This window comes from Nicotiana tabacum, chromosome 9 (assembly GCF_000715075.1).
Source record: "Nicotiana tabacum cultivar K326 chromosome 9, ASM71507v2, whole genome shotgun sequence".
NCBI classification, from domain to species: Eukaryota; Viridiplantae; Streptophyta; class Magnoliopsida; order Solanales; family Solanaceae; genus Nicotiana; species Nicotiana tabacum.
The window spans coordinates 51,836,024-51,842,341 of record NC_134088.1 but is presented as its reverse complement, the minus strand read 5'-3'; the positions used below and the strand labels follow the sequence as shown (position 1 = coordinate 51,842,341).

General features: G+C 34.7%; 1 pseudogene; it reads left to right on the top strand.

Moving 5' to 3' along the window:
- The first annotated feature begins 1,842 nt into the window (after window positions 1–1,842).
- On the top strand, window positions 1,843–2,296 carry LOC142164513 (18S ribosomal RNA; annotated as a pseudogene).
- The last annotated feature ends 4,022 nt before the right edge of the window (window positions 2,297–6,318 follow it).

Genomic DNA, 6,318 nt, shown 5'->3' with positions numbered 1-6,318 from the left:
TTGTTGAATAGTTTTTACGACTCGATAGATAATTTGATAAGCCAATAATTTTTTTTCGTGTTTCAGAATACGACTAACCAACATGTTAACTAATTGATTACGATAAATTGGACTAGATTTTGCTATTTTTTTCTGTAGTACCTCGACGTAACATGAGCATGAAAAGGGCTCAAGAATCAGTTTTCTCTTAATAAGGCCTAAAATCACTTATTCTAGCTTTTTTACCCCATATGGTAGGGTGGATCTCAAAAAATATGAAAGATCTCCCTCCGAGCCGTACATACGACTTTCATCGAATACGACTTTCCGCAAAATTCTATATGTATCTATGAGATCGGGTATAAAATTATTTTTACTCACTTTAAATTGAGTATCCATTGCCCTCCCTTTCCTGCTAGGATTGGAAATCCTGTATTTTACATATCCATATGATTGAGTCCTTGGGTTTCCGAAATAGTGTAAAAAGAAGTGCTTTGAATCATTGCTATTTGACTCGGACCTGTTCTAAAAAAGCCGAGGTATTTCAAATTGTTTGTTGACACGGATAGAGTAAGGTAAAACCTCTAAAATTATTTCAATATTGAACCTTGGACATATAAGAGTTCCGAATTGAATCTCTTTAGAAAGAAGACCTTTTGTCTCATGGTAGTCTGCTCCAGTGCCCTTATGAAACTTTTGTTATTTGGTTAGCCATACACTTCACATGTTTCTAGCGATTCACATGGCCTCATCAATTGATACAAGTCTTGGATAAGAATCTACAACGCACTAGAACGCCCTTGTTGACAATCCTTTACTCCGACGACATCCAGGTTCCTCGAACAATGTGATATCTCACACCGGATAAATCCTTAACCCTTCCCCCTCTAACTAAGACTAAAGAATGTTCTTGTAAATTATGGCCAATACCGAGTATATAAGCAGTGATTTCAAATTCAGAGGTTAATTGTACTTTGGCAACTTTACGTAGGCCAGAGTCTGTTTTTTTTTGGGGTGATTGTGGAAAAGTTGACAGTCAAGTCACCCTTACTGCCACTCTACATAACCGTACATGATATTTTCACCTCGTACGACTCCTCGTTCAATTATTTCGAATTCATCGAATCCTTTCCGCGTCCGAGAATCCCCCTTTCTTCCATTCCGACCAGAAGAATAACTAGGACCAATTTAGTCACGTTTTCATGTTCATTTTGAGCCCTGTCCATTTTTTAATATTCTCAAAGGATAAGATTATTATATTTACCAAATTTATGCAGATCCAATCACGATCTTATATATAATAAGAACAAAAGATCTTTCTTCATCAATCCCTTTACCCCTCATTCTTCAGGAATAAGGAAGATCATTTTCAAGTTTGAATTTCTTCATTTTGAATCTGGGTTCTTCTACTTCATATTTATTTAATATGAATATTTTCCCTATTTTTTATATCATTCCTTAAGTCCCGTAGGTTTTATCCTGTAGAATATGACCCATTTTCTCATTGAATGAAAGGTACGAAATAAATCAGATAGATAAAAGTACCATGAAATCTTTATTTTTTCCCTTTCCACGATCCCTATCCCATAGGTTAGGTTCAATGTTTTAATCAATAGAGAACCATTTCTTCTGTATGAATTGATATTATTCCATTCCAAATCCTTCCCGACGCCTCCTAATGAAAATCTCGAATTTGGATCCAAAATTGATGGGTTAGTGTGAGCTTATCCATGTGGTTTTGCACTCTTTAAATAGGAATCCGTTTTCTTAAAGATCCTAGGTTTCGTACTTTGGTGGGTCTCCGAGATCCTTTCGATGACCTATGTTGAAGGTATATCTATATAATCTGATCGGTTGCATTAAGCCCGCGGTAGCAATGGAACCGGGGAAAGTATACAGAAAAGAACTGACTTTACCATTGAGTAACACGTAAGAACCTGCCTTTGGAGGGGGAACAACAACTTGAAACGGTTTCTATTACCCCATAGGCTGAGGAGAAGAAGAAGGAATCTGCCCAAGGAGGGGCTCACGTATGATAAGCTAGTTGGTGATGCAATAGCTTACCAAGGCGATGATTAGTAGCTGGTCTGAGAGGATGATTAGTGTGTGAGACAAAGACATGTCCCAGACTCTTATGAGAGGCAGTAGTGGGTATATTTTCGCAATGGGCAAAAGTCTGACAGAGCAATACCGCATGGAGGTAGAAGGCCCACGGGTCATGAACTTCTTTTCCTGAAGAAGAAGCAATGACAGTATATGGGGAATAAACATCGCCTAACTCTGTGCCAGTAGCGGCGGTAATATAGAGGATGTAAGCATTATCCGAAATGATTGGGCGTAAAGCATCTGTAGTTGGATTTTTCAGTCCACCGTCATATCCCAGGGTTCAACCCTAGACAGACGATGGGAACTACCAAGCTGGAGTATGGTAGGGGCATAGGGAATTTTCGTTGGAGCAGTAAAATGTATCAATTCTCATTTAAACGATCAACTTCTCCCATAATGAAATCTATGATACCTAGTATTGTAATAATATCACTCAATTTCATCCTTTTAACTGACTGTGAAAGAATTTGCAATTGATAAAATCTGGTGGAAAAATTTTCCATCTCCAAGGAAAAACACTCTAATCTCCTATGAAAAAAATTCCCAATTCTTTTTTTGGGGCTTCAACTCTCACATAAAGTTCCTGTTTCGACAATTCAAAATTTGAAAAAGGCTTTTTACTAATAAACTGATATTCAAATCATTCCTTTCAGGATCTTTTAATATGTCAAAACGTTGGGTTTCTAAATTTTCATAAGGCCCTCCCGGAATTTCTTCCGGAGCTTGTTGAATAATCTTTATGGATTCTATCATTTCACTGATTCGTAGTATATAATGAGCTAATGAATCCCTTCTCGTTGCCATTGAACCTTCCAATCAAATTCATCAGAAGACTCATAGTGATCAACTTTATGAAGATCCCATTACATTCCGGAAGCTTGTAGAACTTGTTCCGATAAAACCCAAATTTAATGCTTCGTCTCCCCCAGTAATGCCTACGCCTTCAACTCGTTCCAAAAAAAAATAGGATTTCGAGTAAGAAGTTTTTGATACTTAGCAACCCCTGTTAAAAAAATAATCGTAAAAATCCAAACATTTATCTATCGTGCCATAGGGTAGATCGTCAACCAGTCCCCCGATACAAAAATATTTATGCATCATTCGCATACTGGTGGAAACTTCAAAGAGGTCATATATGAATTATCTTTCTCAAAAAATATATAAGAAAGGGGTCAACTCACCAATATCCTCCATAAACGGGACTAGCCATAATAAATTATAAGTTATCCGATGCAGCTCCAACATAATGATTCTGATATAGCTTGCCCTTTTAGGTAGATGAATATTTCCTAATTGTTCTGGTCCATTTATGGTTATTTATTTTGTGAACATAGTAGCTAAATAATCCTAACGTGTTACATAAGGCAAATATTATATAATTGTTCAATTTTTCGCAATTTTCTCCACCCCTCTATGTAAATAACTTAATATTGGTTCGCAGTCGACAACATCTTCTCCATCTAGAGTAATGATTATTCGAAGAACACCATGCGTTGATGGGTGCTGAGGCCCCATATTGACTATCATGTGGCCTTTTCTTGTAGTTGGTGCAATCATAAGGGTTTTATCGATTCATTCTTCCATGAATTGCTAAAAGTGAAAAGAAGTTCATCAAAATTTAATCGAAACATATAAGTGAAAATGAAATGACTCTTTAATTAAATAAAATTATCGTGTTTTTGTCTATCGAATGTCCAACTGATTAATTAATTCTTTATAACGTACTATGTTTTTTTGTCAAATAAGCTAGCAGTCATTGTCGTTTTCCCAAAATTTTCTTCAAACCACTCTAGATAAATAGTTTTTAGTGTAATTCTAAATGTGAAGTAAGTCTCCGTATCTTATTGGTGAAATTGAATACTTGATATTCAACAAATCCACTCTTTTCTTTTTGAGAAATAACTGAAATAACAGAATGTTTTATCATAAAAGAATTTTCCCTTTCTTTATTTTACAGAAATGAATTTTATCAAATTTTATCAACCAGTAATATTAATCCTAGTAATTTGAATGTGGTATATAGACTTAATTTTTTTTATGAACTCCTAATTTTATCAATTTCAATAAATTAATCAAATTCAAAATTTGATTCAGAAGGAATCCAAAAAGATGGTAGGTACATTTTTTTCATTCACAAAAGCAACTAATTTAAACCTAAAAATCCTAAAATTAAGAAGATTCTGTTGATTCACTTTTTGATCTAATCCATACCTTATTGATTTAGTATCGTCTACTCAAATTAGATTTGAATGAGATGTAAGACAAAACATGTGTGCATTTGTTTGCTTTCAGATAATCTATACGAGACAGGGTATATAGTACTATAAATTCTTTTTCAATCGTGGAGACATAAATCCTTAAAATACTAAAATGACTACCATTATTGGCATCAAACCAATAACGATTCATATAAGCTAAATATTCTAATCGATAATTAGGCAAAAAATGAAGTTCAATTTAATTAATTCATTTTTCTCTTTATCAAGAGGTTTCCTTTCATCCAAAATTGACTCCAATTTTTTACATTATTTTCGTTGCAAAATACTTAATTTCTATCGATTTCATTCCAATTTAAAGAACTAAAATATTACGGCCCGGAATTCCCACCCTCTGGACCATGATGGCGCCTAATATTTTACTTTCTAGGCAAGCCAACATTGACTATTTTAATTAAACAATTTTAACAATACAAATAAAATGATAACAATAAAACCGAATAGTCTTAATTAAGGCGATAAACTACTGAATGACGTAATCGGAATACAATCCCAAAAACTAGAGTCATGAATATATGAGTGTCTAGAGTACTACAGATAATAGTCTGACTAAAACACAACTGTTTGAATCCAAATAAACAGCAATGATAGCATAGAAGGGGATATCAGGGATGTGGACATCGTGCAACTATACCTCAAGTCTCCACATATAGTTGGATGCGGAAAATCACACTCAGCACTGGTGGGACCCACTTTGGTATTTGTACAAGAAGTGCAGAATGTAGTATGAGTACAACCGACCCCATGTACTTTGGAAGTGCTGAGCCTAACCTCGACGAAGTAGTGACGAGACTAAGGCGGGCCACATACAATGTTACACCCTGTACTTTAGAGTTACTGTCATTATAAGATTATCTAATGTAAGTTCAAAAAGGATTAAATCCTTCTACAAGGCTAAGAAAAGTTTATCGAAGTCTTAATTAAGTTAAGATGAATGAGACTTGAAAAAAATAATAATAAGATAATGGATACATAACATTGAGTTGCTTGCTTACCGAGAGACTTGCTTGAGCTACTTGCTTATCCATCCTACTATCTTGAGGTACTTAACATATGTCATAATAATTAAATGAAGACAAGATGCGTGTATAAGTGAATAAGGGCAGCATGTGATACCTATTAAGTAACCAAGTAGGTGACAAGTATGTATCACCTACTTGAAAAAAGGGAAGGCCCAAATTAGTCCACCTAAGTGGACGTGTAGTTTAGGTAAGAGGGCCTTTTTAGGGGATGAATCAAGACACCTCTCCTCATAATATGCAAGTATAGCAACGAAATTCTCTCCCAAATTGATCTACACAAAACCCTCAAGAAGTTGCCGATAATCTTCTTCTTCTTTCAATTCAAGTTAAAGGGTAATCTCCAATCTTAAAGGAACTGATGTGTAGCAAGTTAATGGTCATAAAGGGAAAGATACTACCTTTTTTTCATCCTTACAAGATCTAATCTGGGTAAGAAAATCAAATCTTCTTCATTTATTTTAGTTTATCTGAGTTGAAGTTGTTGAGGTGTTATGGATTGTTTGGAGTAGTTTCATGTTATTATATGGTTGACACATGTGAATATTGGCTTGGACATGTTATTTTAAGCTTATTCGTGCATTAACTAAGTTGTGAGAGTATGAATTGATGAAGTAATAATCTAAAAGTCAATTTTGAGTTGCTGTAATTTGTGGATTGCTATGTGTTCTATTTTATGTTGTGTTGTGGCTTAAAAATCAGTATGTATAACCTGAGTATATTGTGCTTGTTAGTATTGAAATGTACTCAAATGTTATAGCTAAATTTTAGGGATGGAAAAGTGCAAAGTAGCACTGGTTGTTGTGCGAGATTGTGTGGACTGTTTTGGTGATATATTGCGATGGATTTTAAGGTGAGAAATTGATGTAATATGTTTTTGACATTCTAGGCATGATGGTCTTGTTGTTTGATTTGAGGAAAAGGACAAGAATAAGGGA